At 35.5% G+C, this 18,955-nt stretch overlaps 2 protein-coding genes and 2 non-coding genes across 11 annotated transcripts in view; 2 read left to right on the forward strand and 2 right to left on the reverse strand.

Annotated features, from left to right (window-relative positions):
- LOC129779772 (protein winged eye) overlaps window positions 1-18,955 on the reverse strand; it is a 619,088-nt gene that overhangs the window by 245,958 nt on the left and 354,175 nt on the right. The gene's annotated exons all lie outside the window — the stretch shown is intronic.
- Window positions 1-18,955, reverse strand: part of LOC129779774 (uncharacterized) — an 80,823-nt gene that overhangs the window by 42,575 nt on the left and 19,293 nt on the right. The window lies entirely within an intron of this gene.
- Trnas-uga (transfer RNA serine (anticodon UGA)) lies at window positions 15,450-15,531 on the forward strand. Its single transcript has one exon. It is a non-coding gene; the product is annotated as a tRNA-Ser (tRNA).
- Window positions 16,195-16,268, forward strand: Trnat-agu (transfer RNA threonine (anticodon AGU)). The gene has a single exon. It is a non-coding gene; the product is annotated as a tRNA-Thr (tRNA).

Below are 18,955 nucleotides of genomic sequence, written 5' to 3' on the forward strand. Positions count from 1 at the left end.
ATGATGTAATGTATTCTATTAGTCAAATCAATTCTAGAGATGAGACGGGTATCCGGCAACTTTCCGATATCCGGCCGATCCGGCCAATATTTGTTATCCGGCCGGATACCGGATAGTGTCCTACTATACGGCCGGATACCGGATATTATGAAAAAATCAATAATTTCTCATTAACACAAGATAAATAATATTTTTTCGAATAAATTAATATTAACTCATAATATTAATTCACACGTTTGTTATAAATTTTTAACCGACCGATTATGCTTTGCTTCATACACCAGGCCAGCATCAGAGAACAGTCTTTCTTTGTAAACACTACTGTAAGGAGCTGAAAGATAAACTCTAGCAAACCTTGCCAATTGGGTAGGCAATTACTTAGAGTTTAACGCCTATTAAACTTAAGAAACGTGTTTGCAGTCCATTCGAAATGTGTTCGCAAAACAGAATTTTTTTTTCCTGAATACGACGATGACTATCATTTTCATTTGCCACTTCGTTGAAACTGTCCCAAAAGGTGTCGTGAGTTCCGCGTATCAGGTTTAATTCAGTTTCGTCGCTTTTGCTTCATTTAATTTGATTCGTGTCAATATGCGTGTACCCTCTTTCAGATTATCATCCCTGAAGACAGTTCCATGATTTTAAATCTTGAATGAAAATAATTGATTAGTGTTCTTTGCTTATTTGAACTTGTAGTGCTTACTCTAATTCGACTAGTATTAAAATTATATATTGAAATAATTGAAATTGAAATAATATTGAATATTTTATCATTGTAATGAAAAAATCCTTCACAGAAAAAATGTGTTCAATATTCTTTGCAGAAAGCTTAATACTCTATTAAGGGATATTCATTCTATACGGGAAATTTAATCATAGTTCATTATTGTTATGTAAAGATGTATTTATTACTCTCTAACATGTAATCTTTTATTAGCTTCATGCACACATGCAGTTTCTCCCAGTTTCGTATTCGCAAATAAAGAGCCAATATTCGGCCGCCGGATATCTGGCTGTCCGGCCTCGAAGATCGCCGGATATCCGGTATCCGGTATATATTGACTGTTCAATATGGAATTATTATACGAATTATTCAAAATTTCCGAAACTCCGGATAATCGAGTCTAAAATTCCTAAAATCGAGTCCGACCTGTAGTTTCAAGCGTTTTTTTTTGCAATGTTTAGCTACTGGGTAATTGAAACAGTGTTAAATTCCGGTTGCACTCAACGATTGTCATTATTTCGACATCGAGATCTGTGACAATTAGCAAATGTCTAATTTAACAAAGGTCCTAATAAACACGTTGATGTGATCATCAAAAATATTGGTAAAATTCTTGTTAGAGGCGAATTAATTTTAAGATTTGAAGCCCTCATAAAATAAAGGAATTGGTGGAACTCTTTACTCAAAAACAATCAAAATCGATAATACTGGTGGGCACTGGAATGAAAATGAACTCGCACATTGAATTGTTTATTATTTTATTTTTTCTTAACAGCTAGAACTTATGTTTAACTCTCGATGATAAGTTCTACATTTTAGGTGTGATTGTTATCGGAAATTATACCTTCATTGTGGTCTACAAAACCAACGTAATCTCGAGCTGATTCGCAACCCGCATGACTCTAGATTTTAGGCATACCGCACTCCGTTCACCGTAGCATACCGATTTCATGTCCGGTGAGTTATAACATTAGAGAAGGTTGGTGGTAAACCTTTCAAAAAATGTGTGTACTCCAACGGTAACTGTTCGAGCTGAAAGCATGACGAGCAGGAACCTTCGTATGACCGCAGTCACATTCCGCACAATTTTCCCCTGTCCCGTGCCATTTTCCTGTGGACCATATTAATTAAACTCAGTGCAATCGCAGACCAGAGTGCTTTCCAGATTACATCTACTTTTAATTTACCACAATCTGTACGTAGGCTAACATTCCTTTCGAGGGTAGATTTAATTAAATAAATCTTTTCGCTTTTGTATGTTTATTGTATTATATTCAGTTGGAAATGACATTTTTCGTTTATCAGCTGCTCATTTTATCAGTTTATCAGTTGCTCTTAGAGATAAAGGATAATAACACCCCATTTCATATTGATGTAAAAATCTTGCCATCTGAAATGGAAAACTGAAACCATCAAAAGCAATACGGTCGTTTCCGAAAAGTTTGAAACGAGACCATAACTGTGTACGTGTTGATATACAAGCCAACGGAGTCGGAACGGGTTGATTATAAAAAAAACCCTAAAACGACCATACCTTCTGCCTGGGCTACGGGTTGTTCTGGTTGTCAGTGAAGGTGAATTTTAATGCCTGTCTAAAACGGTAAATATGTCAAGTTGAGGGACCAGTTCATAACTTTGCCCACGAGTCTCCTTCTCTCCGATACCCGTGAGGGAGGAAGTGTGCAGAACGGACGGATATGTTTAAGTACGTTGTTTGAAAATTTGGGCAATGAGCTCAGAGCGAGAATGGTCAGAGCATTTCAATTTAATAACTTCTTCAACATTATTTTTTGCTCATTGCGTGGAGACTGCCCCTCGGTGCCACGTCTAAAAGGGTTGGATGAGAGCTATTTGTACACATTTTCATCCTTTTTCGTGTTGTTTGTGTGTACACATATCATGAATGCATTTGTGTAAATTTCACTCATATTTTCGATAAACACGATGAGGAGCAGGTTTCGTTTGTTCTTTTCGGTCCGGACCGAAGCGGTTTTAACCCCGCAAGGGAATTGTAAATATTTGATGACATATGTTTTATGTTATGCTGTTATGTTAATTGAAGAAAATACTTTTAGGATTATTTCGTGTTGCAGATCGCTGCAGGTCAAAATGCTTCCGGAGGAATCGAAGCACTGTCCATAACCAGTGAGAATTAATTCAGTGGATGGACGTGATCATATTCCGCAAGTTTGAAATATCCATTAGAAAGATTCAAACAATAAACATATACACCATGTACAATATATTCTCATATTAATAAATAAAAGAGCTAGTCTATTAATTAAATATCTCTGACGAGACCGTTTCTCATATTTTGATTGATGTTATGGGCATGAGAACAGTCGCAGCACGACTAGTGCCAAAATAGCTCAATTTTTTTCAAAAAAATCATGGCATTCAAGTGGCTGAAGACATGCTTGAACGATAAAATTCTGATCTCACGATCATCCAACGCATAATTACTGGCGACGAGACATGGCTGTGACTATTTTTCTATTTTCGAAACTCATATTACCACTTCGTGGGACCCGTTTTGGTTGCATTTAATACATAAAAACGAATTCGCTACGTAAACTGAAGGTAATTCATGATACAGCTATCAAAAGTGTTTCGACGATTGAATTGTTCGTTGGAAAAAGTGTATTGATTCAGAAGGGGTCCATTTTGAAGGCGACAATATGAATTTAGATGATAAATGAAGCATTTAAGCCTTTTTTTCTCAAAACACAAATTCCTAGTATATATTTGACAAAATGTATATCATAGGAGCTACTGTGAGACTATTTCGTTGGATGATTTTTTTCTACTAATTCATTTATTTTTACAGGCTCAGTTACATAAGTTTAAAGGAGCCGAATTCTTAAATATATTTTTAAAACTATATATACGGCCATTCCATGCTAAACCGATATAGTAGTTCTCAGATTTTCCGGAAAATTGGTAGTTTTGTTCCTTATCGCAAAACATTAGACCCGTATTTTTTTTTATTTTTATCATTAGGGTGACCATTTCCATTTTAAGGTTGTCTGAAAAATCAACTTTTTCCTCTTTTTTTTTTTTCTCCAAAAATGACTTTTTTCAAAAAAATTATAACTATTGAACTACTACACCGATTCAGATGATTGACATATCAAATTAAAGCCACTAACCTGGTCTTTTTTAAAAACTTTGAAACTTTAATGAAAACTGAATACTATAACTGCAGAAAATTTGAATTCTGCTCTCGTTATTATTTTTACTTTCTGAGTATCTATTCAACCCAACGCGATTTTTGATTGGCCAACAACACCTACGACTATATGTAGAACATATGGGAAATCACTTTTTCTAATATTTCTTCACTTTTCCAATTTTTCTGCCGTATTAACTTTCCTTGGGTGAAAATGAACACAACAAGCTTAAACCTAATGACCCGTTCTCGAGCGGGAACAAACCTTGGTTTTTATTTATGGAAATTGAAATAGATCGTTTCATATATCAAGTCATTTTCAACACAACTGCTACCATATACAATTTTATACTCACACTTGTGCTAAATTTTTCACAACGAACGATCGATCATTGATATGAAATTTCACGAAGCAACCAACATTCAAGTTCCAAATTAAAATTTTAGTTGCTAGAATTTATCGTATCACTCACCTTACTTGCAATATAAAAATGCCCTCGATGTCGATTTCCCCAGGCACCTTGATTTAAAATCTTTGTTAAAGAACACATTTCGGTGGGAAAAGAGCTCCCCTTACTTTCATGTATTTGCAATGCCGATTTCCCTCAGGCAGCTTGTTTTTGATGTCTTTGTTAGGGACCCGCCGCCTGTGTCGTCAATTTCGACCAATCAGAAGTTTGTATTTCCGTTAGGATAGGGGTTGAGATTTTTCATTGTTCGATAGTTAGTTTTATGACAAATATTATTTTCTTCAATATAAAAAATTGTTATGGAGTGCCGAAATCGATTGACGCAAAAATTTCATCAATCCATCATGAAATGACTGAGCAATAAGCGTTAGAAATTGGACAATTTTCCATTTTGATAAAAACTTTTTCAAACATCAATAAAAAAACAAAAACCAACACTGTCCATGCAGTGGTTAAGTGTTGACACCAATCACTGACGAAAAAAGTTCACTAATTCGCAAAGATCTTACTTACAAGACTAATTTGTTCGGAAAAATTGAAGGTGTACACTCACTTTTGCGATGCCTAGAATAGAGATTGTTTCCAATTTTTAGGAATCAACAATTAGCAGAAAACTTTTCATGGAAATTTTATTGCACGTACAGTTAGTAAAATGTGTGAGTAATTAATATGCTGTATTGATGCATCAATGTATTCAAAATATTTTATACCAATTAATGGAAAGTATCATCAAGTAGCATTTGTACACTCAATTTCGACTGTATCTGATCTCTCTGAATTTGAAAAAAGCTAGCCTGCACCATTCACGTCAATTGGATGAACTGAGCTTGCTTGTACTCTCAATAATTGAAAAAAAATCTGCTCTGTATATTATGTTCCGGTTTTATTACATTTACTAGCTGACCCAGTAAACTTCGTCAAGCCCAACATTTGTTTTTTGTTATCAATACCTTCAATCATTCACGTTTCCTTACTATGAGCAAGTTCATGGGTCCAATCGCAGAACTGTTCATTGATTGATCTTCTGATCGACCCCATTGAATTTACCTTTTACTATAAAATTCCTAGTATTTCTAACAAAATTCATCATTATAATATCAGATTATTTTCAGACACAATTCTCGTTCAAGATTTTTCAACCACTTGCAAATAACATGGTTCTCCGTTACATGGAATAAATGTTTTATACAAAAAATATGATATAATAAAGACAGCCCTAAATCAGACAATTCCTTCCTCGAGTTCTGCTCTTATCAACACATTCGGCGATACTTTTTTATTGGTATAGATAGAAGAAGATATGGGAGTGCGTTTCATCACATTAATCCACTCGCCATTCCAGTTTCCAGTTTCGAACAAAGATCAATTTCGCTAGCGCAAATATCAACTGGACTAACAGCACTTGTCACTATGTAATTGTGGAACATATGGGAATTTAATTTTCCGAATTTTCCCTTTTTCCTTAAGAGTTTTCCGAAAATTTTCAATTATCATGTTTGGTTGTAATATTTTTGGTTGAGATATGTGTAATACTTTTATGGGACCCCCTCTCCATTCCATTCCCCATGCCATCATAGAAACATTCGCTCCCCTCCCCTTCAGAAAGATGGAAGGAGTGTTGAACCACCTTAGAAATGTTTTTTGCCCCCTAAAACCTCCACATGCCAAATTTGGTTCAGTTTGCTTGATTAGTTCTTGAATTATGCAGAAATGTATGTTTCATTTGTATGGCCATCCGCCCCTCCCCCCTCTCAGAGAGAGGGGAGGAGTGTCTATTCACCATGGAAACGTTTCGTGTCCCCTAAAACATTCGCATGACAAATTTTGCTCCATTTGCTTGATCAGTTTTCGTATTACGCAGAAATTTGTCTTTCATTTGTATGACAGCTCCCCCTTAGAGAGGGGGGTGGAGTGTCTAACTACCGTAAGAACATTCATTGCACCCTAACACCTCCACATGCCTAATTTGGTTTCATTTGCTTGATTAATTCTCGAGTAATGGAGAAATTTGTGTTTCATTTGTATGGCAGCCCCCCCCCCCCCCCCCTGGAGTATCTAACCACCGTAAAAACATTCATTGCACCCTAAAACCTCCACATGCCAAGTTTTGTTTCATTTGCTTGATTAATTCCCGAGTAATGTAGAAATTTGTGTTTAATTTGTATGGCAGAAATAATTTGAATAACAAAATATCATGAAAACCTTTCCCGCCCCCGAAACCCATACATACCGATTTTCATGTTGATCGGTTCAGTAGTTTCCGAGTCTATAAGAATCAGACAGACAGACAGACAGACAGACAGACAGACAGACAGACAGACAGAAATCCATTTTTATATATTATATATAGATAGATTACATAGTTTAGTCAACTCATTCGTATTACCAGCTTTGCATGTTGTTGACAAACCCTAATTAACTTATAGAAACTCCAAATGCTCCGTTTGTAAATCATGTAGCATACAACTTATCGATGTTGACTTCCAGCTAACCAATACCTGCCAATAGAGGATTGCTGAAGAAGGAAATAAAATCATTCCAACGAGAATGACATCTTTTCAACAGATTTTCCGGAACATTTCCCTTCCTTCCAAAACCGTTTGGTGCGAGCGAAAATAAAAACACCCACTTGTGTTTATTCTCGATTCCCGTACCAAACGAGCTGCCAATGTAAATTAGTTCTGTAATTTTAGTTTCGCTCCGTTGATTATCTGTAAACATTCATTCCGGTGCTCGTCGTGCAAGAGACGAATGGGTTTGCGCTTCGACCGGTTTTTTTGTCGCCTCCGATCTGAGAGGAGGGAAAATCTGGAAAACTCAATTAATTTCCTTTTCGACTCACTGATGCTACATTTCGTGTTATGAATGGTTCACGGAACGGTCGCAATTGAACATTTTCCGAAAACTGATCAGTCGGGGCAAAAGATCAAACTAATTGAATTAAAAAAATTCAATCAGTCATCCGTAAATCAAATCGAATGAACACGACCACAATTTGCGAATCAACATAAATATTGCACTCACTCGGCAGAGACGCCGCAATCTGGGATGTCTGCTTCGCCGGTAGCGAAAGAGAGAGGCACAGAGATTGGCCGGGTTCACGGCATGAGTGGCCAACGGATAGTGGGTAATCTGCAATCTCGGTCCGGGTGGGGCTATGGCACCACTCCTGCTGTTGATCATGAAAAACGACCACAGTGCCGCACGGAGCACTCGGAGTGGTACATGGATTGGGGCCTTAGATGTGGTTCCAATTTTTCCTTCGCATGAATTCTCGGTGTGCCAAATATTCAGCTGCATTAATTCGCTTGGGAGGGGATAGCCTGCCGGAGGGCACGCGAATCGACGCAGCTGAACGGACGTGAAGTGCATGGAAGTGGATCACGCCGCAATGTGTGTCTCTGCACTACATTCCATGCGGGAGCTTGTCCACTGACACATGTAGAGCTCAAAATCAATTTCAGTATTATTCGTTCATTGATTATGAATAATAGATTATCGTGGCCATTAGCTATATTTATGGGTAAATAGAAAGTTATGGCAAACTAAGCGTGGTGCTGATGAATTCGGAAGTTTGAAGTTCACGCGATGACACCTGCAAAGCAAACGCATTGAGCATATTTCTGTCATTTTTTTCTTCTCGGCCAATCACTTTGCCGGTGTTGACATGGGACATATAGCAGCAAATAGCCGGTTCCACGGTCGAGCTGCGCTGACGAGGAAGTAAATTTGGCTCCCTCCACAAACACATATTTTTTTCTCTCGTCTTGGTTAAACGGCTGGCGCTGTATCATGGCGTCGCAGTTAGAATTAGACGAGACCAGGGAAACCCGCAGCTGACACTGGGTGGGTTCTACTGTTGGTCGCAATGAAAATAATGGAAGAGAGAGAAAAATGGGCTGGCTTTCCTCTTGTTCCATCTCGAAGGGACTCAGGGGAGTTGCCATGGTAAGAGATATTTAATCTGTCAATATTAATTTGTCTCGACTAATAGAAACGATTGCAGCGGTCGATGGGTGGGATGTTTACCCAGGTGCTTTGCTGTTTCTCGTAAGGGACAAGGCTACTGGTTTATGATGCTGGAAAAATGAACGTAACCAGAGATGCCAACCTTCCTGATTTTTCAGGATTTCCCAGACTTTTTGGCACGCTCCCTGATATCCTGACAAACACTCAATTTTCCCTGATTTTTATAAAATGATCCGGATTTTTCCTGATTTTTTACTTTTTGCTAAATCAGAAAAAAATCCACATAAATATAGTGGGAGTTTGGCTGGTTCTGTATGAGAACTGTCATAATAGTCTACATTAATAAGCTTTTGGGTCCGCGCTTATATAATGCTTACTCTTTCTTTCGATTATACTCTATCTGTTCGCATTTTCGAAGGTTCAGTGTCGACATTTCATAAATTTTGAAGTTAACGTGAAAGAAATATAATCTATAAGAATCGTATGCCCGAAGGTTCTCGCAATTTAATCTCAAAAAAACGAAGATTAGAAACAGAATAGGAGCGGAAACGATGAAAGGAATATTAGCGACCAAAATTAAGTACAGGACGGATTTCACGCCAACTCAACCGGTCATTGGCAGCACCATTTCAGATTGCAGTCAAACGTTTTGGGTGTAAAGATATTGGTCATTTAAGCAACTTTGCATACTTGAAATATTCCAAAAATAATTAGACTACTTTTTAAAAAGGGCCAAAGTTTTTTTTTATTTTTTTTTTCAAAAATTTATATCTTAAAAACTATAACACTTGCAATATTTTGGTCAAAGAAGAAATTATAGAAAATCGTTTAAATTTTCATAAAAAAATATTTAAAAATTAATTGTTTTTAATTTACAATAAAAATTTTTTTTCCAAAAACTAAAATTCAATTTTCACAAAAACGTATTTTTTTTTAAATTCTCAAAAAAAATTGTGTGAATGGCCCGTACAATTATCAACAAGTCGTCCATACATCCGAAGATGAGCACTTTTACAGGAAAAAAGTTTTTCTCACAACAACTTTTCCATGTTTTTTTCGAAAAAAAAACAACGAATCCTAATTTTGTTTGAACTCACGATATCGATGTAGTATGTTCGACAAAGTTTTAGATGATATTAAAATATGAACTTTTGTCGAAGACTTTAACTTTCTATCATTAATAATTTCTTGAATATATGGCATTTTCCCTGAGGACTCCTGAAAAAATATAATTTTTTTCAAATTTTTTGATAGCACCCCATATTTTTTATAATTGGGGGTGACTGTAACACCGTGCATGCACACTTCATTCAAGTAGCTGCTGACGACGATAATATTTCATGTGCTAGTATTGGGCACTGTTCAACCTAGTGAAGATAGCTAGATACTGGTTCCTCACAGTTCTGTCGAAATGAATAAGTTTAATACGCTCTATTGTCGTGCTGGTATTTCGAATTCAAAGTGTAATAGAAACAAGCTACGTTTCTTAACGCCGGAATTGATTAAAAATATATATACTATGGGATATAATCACCATCTGGATGAAAATATTCGGATTTGTGAATCATGTCGTGCTTTTGTGGTTCACAATAGATGTCCACCGAGAGAATCACAGCAGTTGGAAATGAACAAAAGAATATTCTCATTCGTCGACCCTACGCAGCCTTCAACAAGTGGAAAACTAGTGGTTCAAGATATAGAAGGTAAAAACAATATCTAGTTGATCAGTGTGATGCAAGCACATTTCATTTTTGTTTATGAATTGGGGATGTTCGCATAGGTAGCAAATTCAAAAATTCAAACGTCAATGATAAGTTAGATGTACGGTTATTGTGGAAGCATTTAACAGCATCGTTCAAATGTTGAAAATTTCACAAATTTCAATGAGAAATATGAGGAGCTTAGACTACCGTATTAAAAAATCGGAAGAAATTGCGCAAGCAGTGCGGTAACATCTGTTCGCACTGGATCCAGTGGACAAAAACAAATCAGATGATTTTGACGAGATTGTTATGCAATTGAAAGAAAAGTTTAAATCATCTGCTAACGACAGAAGCGAGCAGATAAAAATATTATCAGTATTACCCAAATCTTGGCCTATAACCAAGATCGTAATAGAGCTTGATGCACCGGAATACATGGTTAAACAAATGCAAAAATTAGTTTATGAGCAGGGAATCCTTTGTACCACCAAGACCAGAAGTGGCCATGGAATCAGCGAACCCGAAAAAGCCTTTGTAACAAATTTCTACGACAGTGATGATATAAGCAGACCTATACCAGGAATGAATGACTACGTTTCTGAACTCAAAAATGGCCAAAAAGAAAGAGTTCAAAAGCGTCTTTTGATGATGTCTCTTAAAGAGGCATTTATGATTTTCGAGAAACGGAATCAAAATTTGAACATCGGTTTCACCTCGTTTATCATGCTAAGACCGAAACATTGTAGGCTACTCGATAGTACAGGAATTCATAATGTGTGTGTATGCACAATCCATGACAATGTGAAATTAATGTCTAAAAGTTTAAGAATCGTATCCCAAGAAGAAATTACTAAGAAATTGCTTTGTAATACATCTGTAAGAACGATAGAATGTTTTTTTCGTGCTTGTAAGGAATGTGCATTAAAGGAAGAAGTAAAAGAGGAACTTGAAATGCTATTAGAGGAAAACGAGATAGAACACATTGTTTTTCAACAATGGTTGACAACTGATCGTTGTTATTTAGAAAACATTATGAAGCCGGTAGATGAGTTTGTTTCATATTTTGTTGATAAAATTGATATGTTGATCACTCATGATTTTATTTGTAAAGAACAGTCATCCTTTCTAAGAAACAAAAAAGAATCTTTAAAGCATGGTGAATTACTTGCAATTTGCGACTTTTCAGAAAACTATTCATTTATAATCCAAAACGCTGCTCAGGGTTATCACCGGAATAATTCGCAAGCAACAATTCACCCGTTTGAAGTATACTACAGAAGTAGTACAAAATTAAAAAATATTAGTTTCATTATTATATCAGAGGTACTAGCCCACGATTCAAAAGCAGTTCAGTTGTTCATTTCAAGATTAATAGGATTTATGAAACAGTTTACTGATTTTACAAAAATGACATTTATGTCAGATGGAGCAGCTAGTCATTTTAAAAACAAACAAAAAATTGCCAGTCTGTGTAGGCTTAAATCAGAGTATAATTTAGAAGCTGTATGGCATTTTTTCGCGGCATCGCATGGGAAAGGGCCTTGTGATGCTATTGGTGGAACACTTAAACGAATGGCAAAGAGAGCAAGTCTTGCTCAAGAATACAGAAATACTATTAAAACTCCACGAGAGCTTTACGAATGGGCAGAACAACAAACAGATAAAGGAATAACTAAACTAAATTTCAGTTACATAACGACTAAGAATATAAAAAAATGTCGGAGAAACTCGAAAAAATATTTAACAACGCAAAGACAATTTCAGGAACCCAGAAATTTCATTGTTTTGTACCTATTAATGATGAACAAATAGCTGCTTTAAGATATTCGAAATCGAAGGAAACTCCACGAATTTTCACATTGTTGGGAAAAGCCAGAAAATAATATGTATAGTTATTCTATAGCATTATATGTATAGTTTTTATATGATGTTGAATAAATTTTCTAGTTATGATATTCACCGAAAGTGTGTTTTGAATAATGAGGAAATGGTTGGAAACACCATCTCAGATTGCAATGAAATTTTGTGGGTGTAAAAACATTGGCCATTAAAGCATCTTTCCATACTTGAAATCTTCTTGTTAAATCTAGGTGACTTTTTGAAAAGGGCCAAATTTTCTTCCTTAAACTGTTACAAAAAAAAAATAATCAAAAAACTTTAAAATTGTGCCCAAAGACCAAATATAGTGGCCAAAGAAATATAGGAAATTGCTGAAATTTTCATTAAAAATAACTTTTTTTTAAATTACGCTGGAGAAAAGTATTAAAAAAATAAAATTCATTTTTCTCGAAAAAGTTTTTTTTAATTATAAAAAAAATCAGCTCATATTTTAACCAACAATTCATCTAAACATCGAAAGAAGGGCACTTCTATAGGAAAAGAGTTTTTCTAACTTTTTATTCCTTTGAAAAGCTACTACTAAGGTTTCACTTGACATTTCCATTAGCTAGAAACATTAGTTTTTCAATAGTCATCAGGCAACAATGCCGTATATTCAAGAAATTATAAAAGATAGAAAGCTGAAGTCTTCGACAAAAGTTCATATTTTAAAATTATCTAAAACTTTGTCGAACACATTATATCGATATCTTGACTTCAAACAAAATTAGGATTCGTTGTGTTTTTTTTTAACATGAAAAAGTTGCTGTTAGAAAAACTTTTTTCCTGTAAAAGTGCCCATCTTTGGATGTTTGGACGACTTGTTGATAATTGTACGGGCTATTCACACATTTTTTTTTTGAGAAATTTAAAAAAATACGTTTTTGAGAAAATTGCATTTGAGTTTTCGAAAAAAAAAATTAGTGTAAATTAAAAACAATAAATTTTTAAATATTTTTTTATGAAAATTTGAACAATTTCCTAAAATTTCTTCTTTGATCAAAATTAATAGGCTTATAGAAATTTTTGAAAAAAAATTAAAAAAAACTTTGGCCCTTTTCAAAAAGTGGTCCAATTATTTTTGAAATATTTCAAGTATGCAAATTTGCTTAAAAGACCAATATCTTCACACCCAAAACATTTCACTGCAATCTGATATGGTGCTGCCAACTAGTTGGCGTGAAATCCGTCACAGTTAAATAAAAACGACGGTTACATTTCCGACATCACATTTCCGCAGCATCCAAGTATAACAATCGATTAATCTTTTTTTTATTAAACTGTAATTATTATTAAAATGTGTTTTATTTCTTGAAGAATATATATCAAATTGTTTGTAAAGCAAGAAGTTGCGAGAATGATCTGTGAGACACGACAAATGAATTAGCAGGTTCACTACATATGTTTAAAATCTCCGTTCATTTGCATCAGTTGAAACATGGTTACGTAAATGGTTACGACTTGTGCGTTTCATCTATGCGTCGATTTTTTTTAAAGCAAATTTTGGCGGGTGATGAAAACGGGTCATTTGAAACAATCCGACTGACTCGGTCCCGGACAACCCAATATGAGCTATCCTGATTTTCCCTGATTTTTTTTCCATTCTCCCTGATTTTTCAAAAAAATAGTTGGCAACCCTGAACGTAACATCATATTCTCGAAGAGTGGCATACCGGGTATTATTTTACCTCCGCCTCGTATTAATAATAGACGCTTTGCAGCGAACAACAAAATCGATGATCCCAACAAAAACAAGTCTATTTCTGCTCCGATGGTGACCATTCGCGTCTAAGCCATTCCGCAACCCGTGGAACCGTGGTCTATGATCGATGTTGCCAATACATTAAAATCGTATTACTGTCAACCACCGGAGGCTTGTTCGTGTTCATCTTCCAGCTTTCAACAAGAGCAGAACGAACGAATAAACTAGAGCAAATATCGGAAGCAATTGGGTTATGCAAGATCATAAATACACATTGCCCACAAGGTTCCAAGCTAGCATCCGTGATGGGAGGACTTGTGAATCTTGGCACGCGGAACCAGTTCACATCAGCTACGATGTCGGCTGGACCTGCCGCGAGGAAGACATTGAGTGCAGTGTCGCTGTCGAGCGTCGATGTTGAGAGTGGAGTGTAATAAGCGTCGGATTTCCAGCGAGATGATTGGTGAAATTGATTGAGTGCATGCTTTTGTTGGTCCTAATTGCAACGGCTACCGTTCACTACAATGGAGCGAATACATTGGGAGCCGAATGACATCGTGGATTGCTGGAGAATGTTGTAATTCGATCTAAAATCCATCATCGATTTCTTGGGTGATAAGATGAACACAATAAACATCAATATTTCGACAATCTATATTTGTGCTCTAATATCTATATTTGAAGTTTTATCATATCGTGTTGTACCCAATAAAACACCCACAGAAAGATTAAACTCTTAAATTAAACTTTGACAATAACAAAAATTCAAGCGTAATGAAAGAAACCAACCGCATACTTGACGTCAGACTACGAAACGAATTCATTTAATTCGTTTGTTTTTAAGTCCGTATATTATAGAAGGAAATCAAATTCATGAATTGACTCTTTAATAGGAATTTTGGGGATCATGGAAAGGGGTCTTTTTTATTGTTTTCATGGCTTTGGACTAGAGGGCGCTCTATTTTAAATATTTTTTTCTTTAAAGCTAAGGATTTTTTACATAACATATCTCGATATACGAGATGTTCTTTTTTAGTTTTTGAGATATGATTTTTCAAAGATAACCGGTGGTCCGGAGAATCATTTTTCCCCTTTCATCCGAAAATTACTTTTTGCAAAAATTCATAACATTTGAACTACTAAACCGATGTAGGCGATCGAAACTTCGATATAACGTACCCTCGTTATAACGTACCCTCGATATAACGTCATTCGATATAACGTACATTTTACCTCGATTTAACGTACACCTTTTCAAAGTGTAAAGGAAATTTTTTTCTGATAGAACAATGAATTATCTGTATTGTGATGCTGAAACAAGTTTTGTACCTTCAATCAATCTCGAAATACAGCTGGTTTTGTGATTGCAGATTCTAAATGAATCACGCTTTAATCAACAGTACGAAGGGAAACATCATGAGAAAGGTTGGCTTCGTCTTCTGATTGAAGTTATTCATTAACTTGACTAAAACAGCAACACAATAATGTATTATAGACTACGTTTGTGAGTACTTTATTATGCTTCGAAATAACGTACAATTCGATACAACGTACAATTTTGAAAGTGAGATGTACGTTATATCGAAGTTTACCTGTATTAAATTGAAGCCAATAAGCTAACCTTCTTTGAAAAGATATCACACTTGAGGAATATTGAGAGAAGACTTAAAACATGTCAAATTCGAATCATAATAACTCAAAAACGAAAAATAACACCTCTCTTCTTTTCGGATATGTTATGTAAGAGATCAACTACCGCGTTGCGTGCTTCATCAGAATTCTTACGTAAATACACGAAAGATGCGAGAAATGTGCAATTTCTAATGCTTGTGACGCTGTGGTGTCCGAGCGGTTAAGGAGATGGACTTGAAATCCATTGGGTTCTACCCGCACAGGTTCGAATCCTGTCTACAGCGAAAGGTTTTTTTTTATCGCTATTAGGTACGTCTACATGAGTTTTTAAAATTTCCAGGGCTATCAATTTTTAACATACAACAAACTGGTGCACAACAGCTCACCTCTTTTTCCAAGGAACTACTGTTGCCAATTATTCACTTTCACATACAACATCGAGTTTAACAATGTTAAAACTAGACCAAAAGTCTAATGAAAAAGGTTTAATAGATACTATATGTAAGTTAAGCTCTCTAATTAAGCGTTCAACGTGATGTAAAACCCGTAGACTAGGAATTTGTTTGTTGATGTAGGATTACGTCTTTCGAAAAGCATATTGGGTTGTAAATTTGAAAACGGACGCATCACAAATATTGTACAACAATTTTACTACCACGTATACTAAATCACCTAACATCCTTATATAAATTTATCGTTTGAATATGAAAAGATTTTGTGACCATAAGGAACAGACTAATGAAACAATAAAATAAATTATACCCATCCACATTTTCTTAAATGAAGCTTCAAAATAATGTAACGTTTTTTCAAGAGTATAGAAAAATTGTTACTATTGCTAAATAATGTTATGTTTGATGTATGAAAAGTAAACAATGAACAGTGTAAATAGCGGGATATTATATTCAAATTCACATAGATAGTCACCAAATTAGTCCAATCACCTCGGCGCCGTGGCTTAGTTGGTTAAAGCGCCTGTCTAGTAAACAGGAGATCGTGAGTTCGAATCTCGCCGGAGCCTCTTAACAACAGATAATAAATATTTTTGAAGTAATTTATACTATGTTGTGTTCTATGTATTAGGAGAATAATTCATTTACATACATTGTTTATTAGATTAGATCTTTCTCACAACATCATTTCACTTAAATTCATATTAGTGTTGTAACGTTCGCATTAAAAAATTGTCGGTTTTTGGATTTTTTTTTATTAATTCGTTTATTTTTACAGGCTCAGTTACTTAAGTTTAAAGGAGCCGAATTTTTAAATATAATTTTAAAACTATATATATAAACAATTTTCTTACATCTATGGTTAGTAAGGTGGAAAACCGATTACTCGCGGTGTACTCGAGTTTAGGAGGGTGACATATTTTTAGGAGAAGGATGGGATATAAGGAAATTGTAACAATGTTGATGAACACTCATTTCTTAAATCTATTCGTATATCTATAGTGTATTTACATTTCAACTTATTCTACTATTTATAGCAAGGGGACGAATTACCCGCAAAGGAACGGTTTTTGGATGGTCATAAAAAAAACAGATAATTGAGCTTACAAAATTCTACGCCCTTTGGAATGCTATCTATAAGATTGATTATATATCCTGTGAGTATGTTGTACCATTCATCAATTAAGATTTTTTTTGTAGGATAATCCTTGTTAGAAATTGTTTTTTTTTTAAATTTCGTGTCTACAAATTCCCATAGGTTTTCAATAATATTGATGTCTGAAGTCTATGGAGGAGTGTCAGTAATTTCGGAGCTAATGTACAGTTATCCACCAAATGGGATTATCCAGATATACGATCATAAAGCTTACGAGCCCTTGTTTTAGCTCGATGTTACTGTTCCGAAGTTTGTTTGAGTACCTTCTGCTTCTTGCAAGTTTTCAAATTATGTCTTTTCTTAGTTCGCTGAATCATTCCGATGTTGTTACCAAATTGCCTGGCAAAGTCACGAATAGAGGTAGATTGATGCTTACGAATACAATTCACGGCTATTTGATCCAATCGGGGGTCACTAGAACCGGGTTTACATCACCCTATTGGCACTTCCTCCAGGGAACACTCATTGCCAATCTTCTCAATTGTTCGTTTCACGCTCCTCGTGCAAATTGTGGTCATTTTCGCGATTCGATTGTATGTGAACCAAAATGTACCAAATGTGCAGAACTTTTTTTAGTTTCTAATTCGATTCGCGGCACCTTGAAAACATCTACAAACGTAAACAAGTGACCTGTTATGTTATGTTATTAGGTGTACCGGTAAGTTTCTTCGGTTTTACAACAGAAGCCGTAACTTGATTATTATTCCAGTGAATCAAATTTCCAGACACCAACGAGAGTGTTTTTGAGGGGAGTGTTACTTCATTACTTCAATATGATGAAAAAAAACTGCGGGAAGTCATCGCATTTTGGTGGAAGTTTATGGTGATCATGGTACAACTGAGCGAACGTGTCAGACATGATTTGCACGGTTTAAAAGTGGTAATTTTGACTTGGTAGACGAAAAACGTTCCGGACCGCCAAAAAAGTTTGAAGATGAAGAATTGGTGGCTTTACTCGATCAAGATCTGTCACAAACGCAACAAGAACTTGCAGATACACTTGGAGTAGCTCAGAAAACCATATCCGATCGTTTAAAAGCGATGGGAATGATCCGAAAGATAGGACATTGGGTGCCGTATGAATTGAAGCCACGAGACGTCGAACGCCGTTTGTTCACGTTCGAACAACTGCTCCAACGGCATAAAAGAAAGGGTTTTTTGCATCGAATCGTTACTGACGATGAAAAGTGGGTCCATTACGACAATCCTAAACGTCGAGCAACGTATGGATACCTCGACCATGCATCAACACCGATAAACCGGCCGATTATTTCCGCAAAGGGATCCGTAAATTGCCAGAAACACGGGAAAAAGTTGTGACTAGCAATGGACAATACTTTTAATATTAAATTTGTAATCATTTTTGCAGAATAACGCTTTAATTTGTGAAAAAAAACGAAGAAACTTAACGGTACTCCTATTATATTTGGTTATAGTTATGTTTATTATGTTTTTTATATGTTATTATATATATTATGTTTTTATTATATGTTATGTTATGTTTTTGACAAGTAAATAAAACATGCTGTGGAATCACGTCCAGAAAATTTGCACCTGTTTGTGAGTAAAATCGTAGCTTCAATTCATTTGGATTCATTTCTAACCGTTAAAGCTTTGAAGGGATTGTGAATGAATAATGGATGTAAATAGATGCAATATCTTTCAATATGGATCTAAATGGAATTGAATATCAAAAGAGTTAAAACAGTGTCATTCACCAGCCGGCAGTCTCGAATTGAATTCCGTTATTCAGTTGAGCCTGAAATACTAGAGTACGTTGATTCCATACACGTCTTTGGAGTCCTTCTAGATAACACACTGAGCTGCAATGAGCATATCTGCGTGACAACCGCTAAAGCGTTTGCTGCCCTTGGATTTATCACTTCAGAGATGTTTACGCTATACTGCTCCTTAGAACGTAGCACTTAGGAGTATGCTGCCTGTATTTGGTCTCCGTTTTACAGTACGCAAATCATACGGATGGAGAGAGTGCAGCGTAGTTTCATCAGGGGTTAGACATCAATTGAATATAGGCTACCAAAAATCAAAATCAATATGGCGTGAGTTGTTTACCAACATATCATTTGCGAGGATTGAAAT

Source organism: Toxorhynchites rutilus, chromosome 3 (assembly GCF_029784135.1).
Source record: "Toxorhynchites rutilus septentrionalis strain SRP chromosome 3, ASM2978413v1, whole genome shotgun sequence".
Classification (NCBI taxonomy): Eukaryota; Metazoa; Arthropoda; class Insecta; order Diptera; family Culicidae; genus Toxorhynchites; species Toxorhynchites rutilus.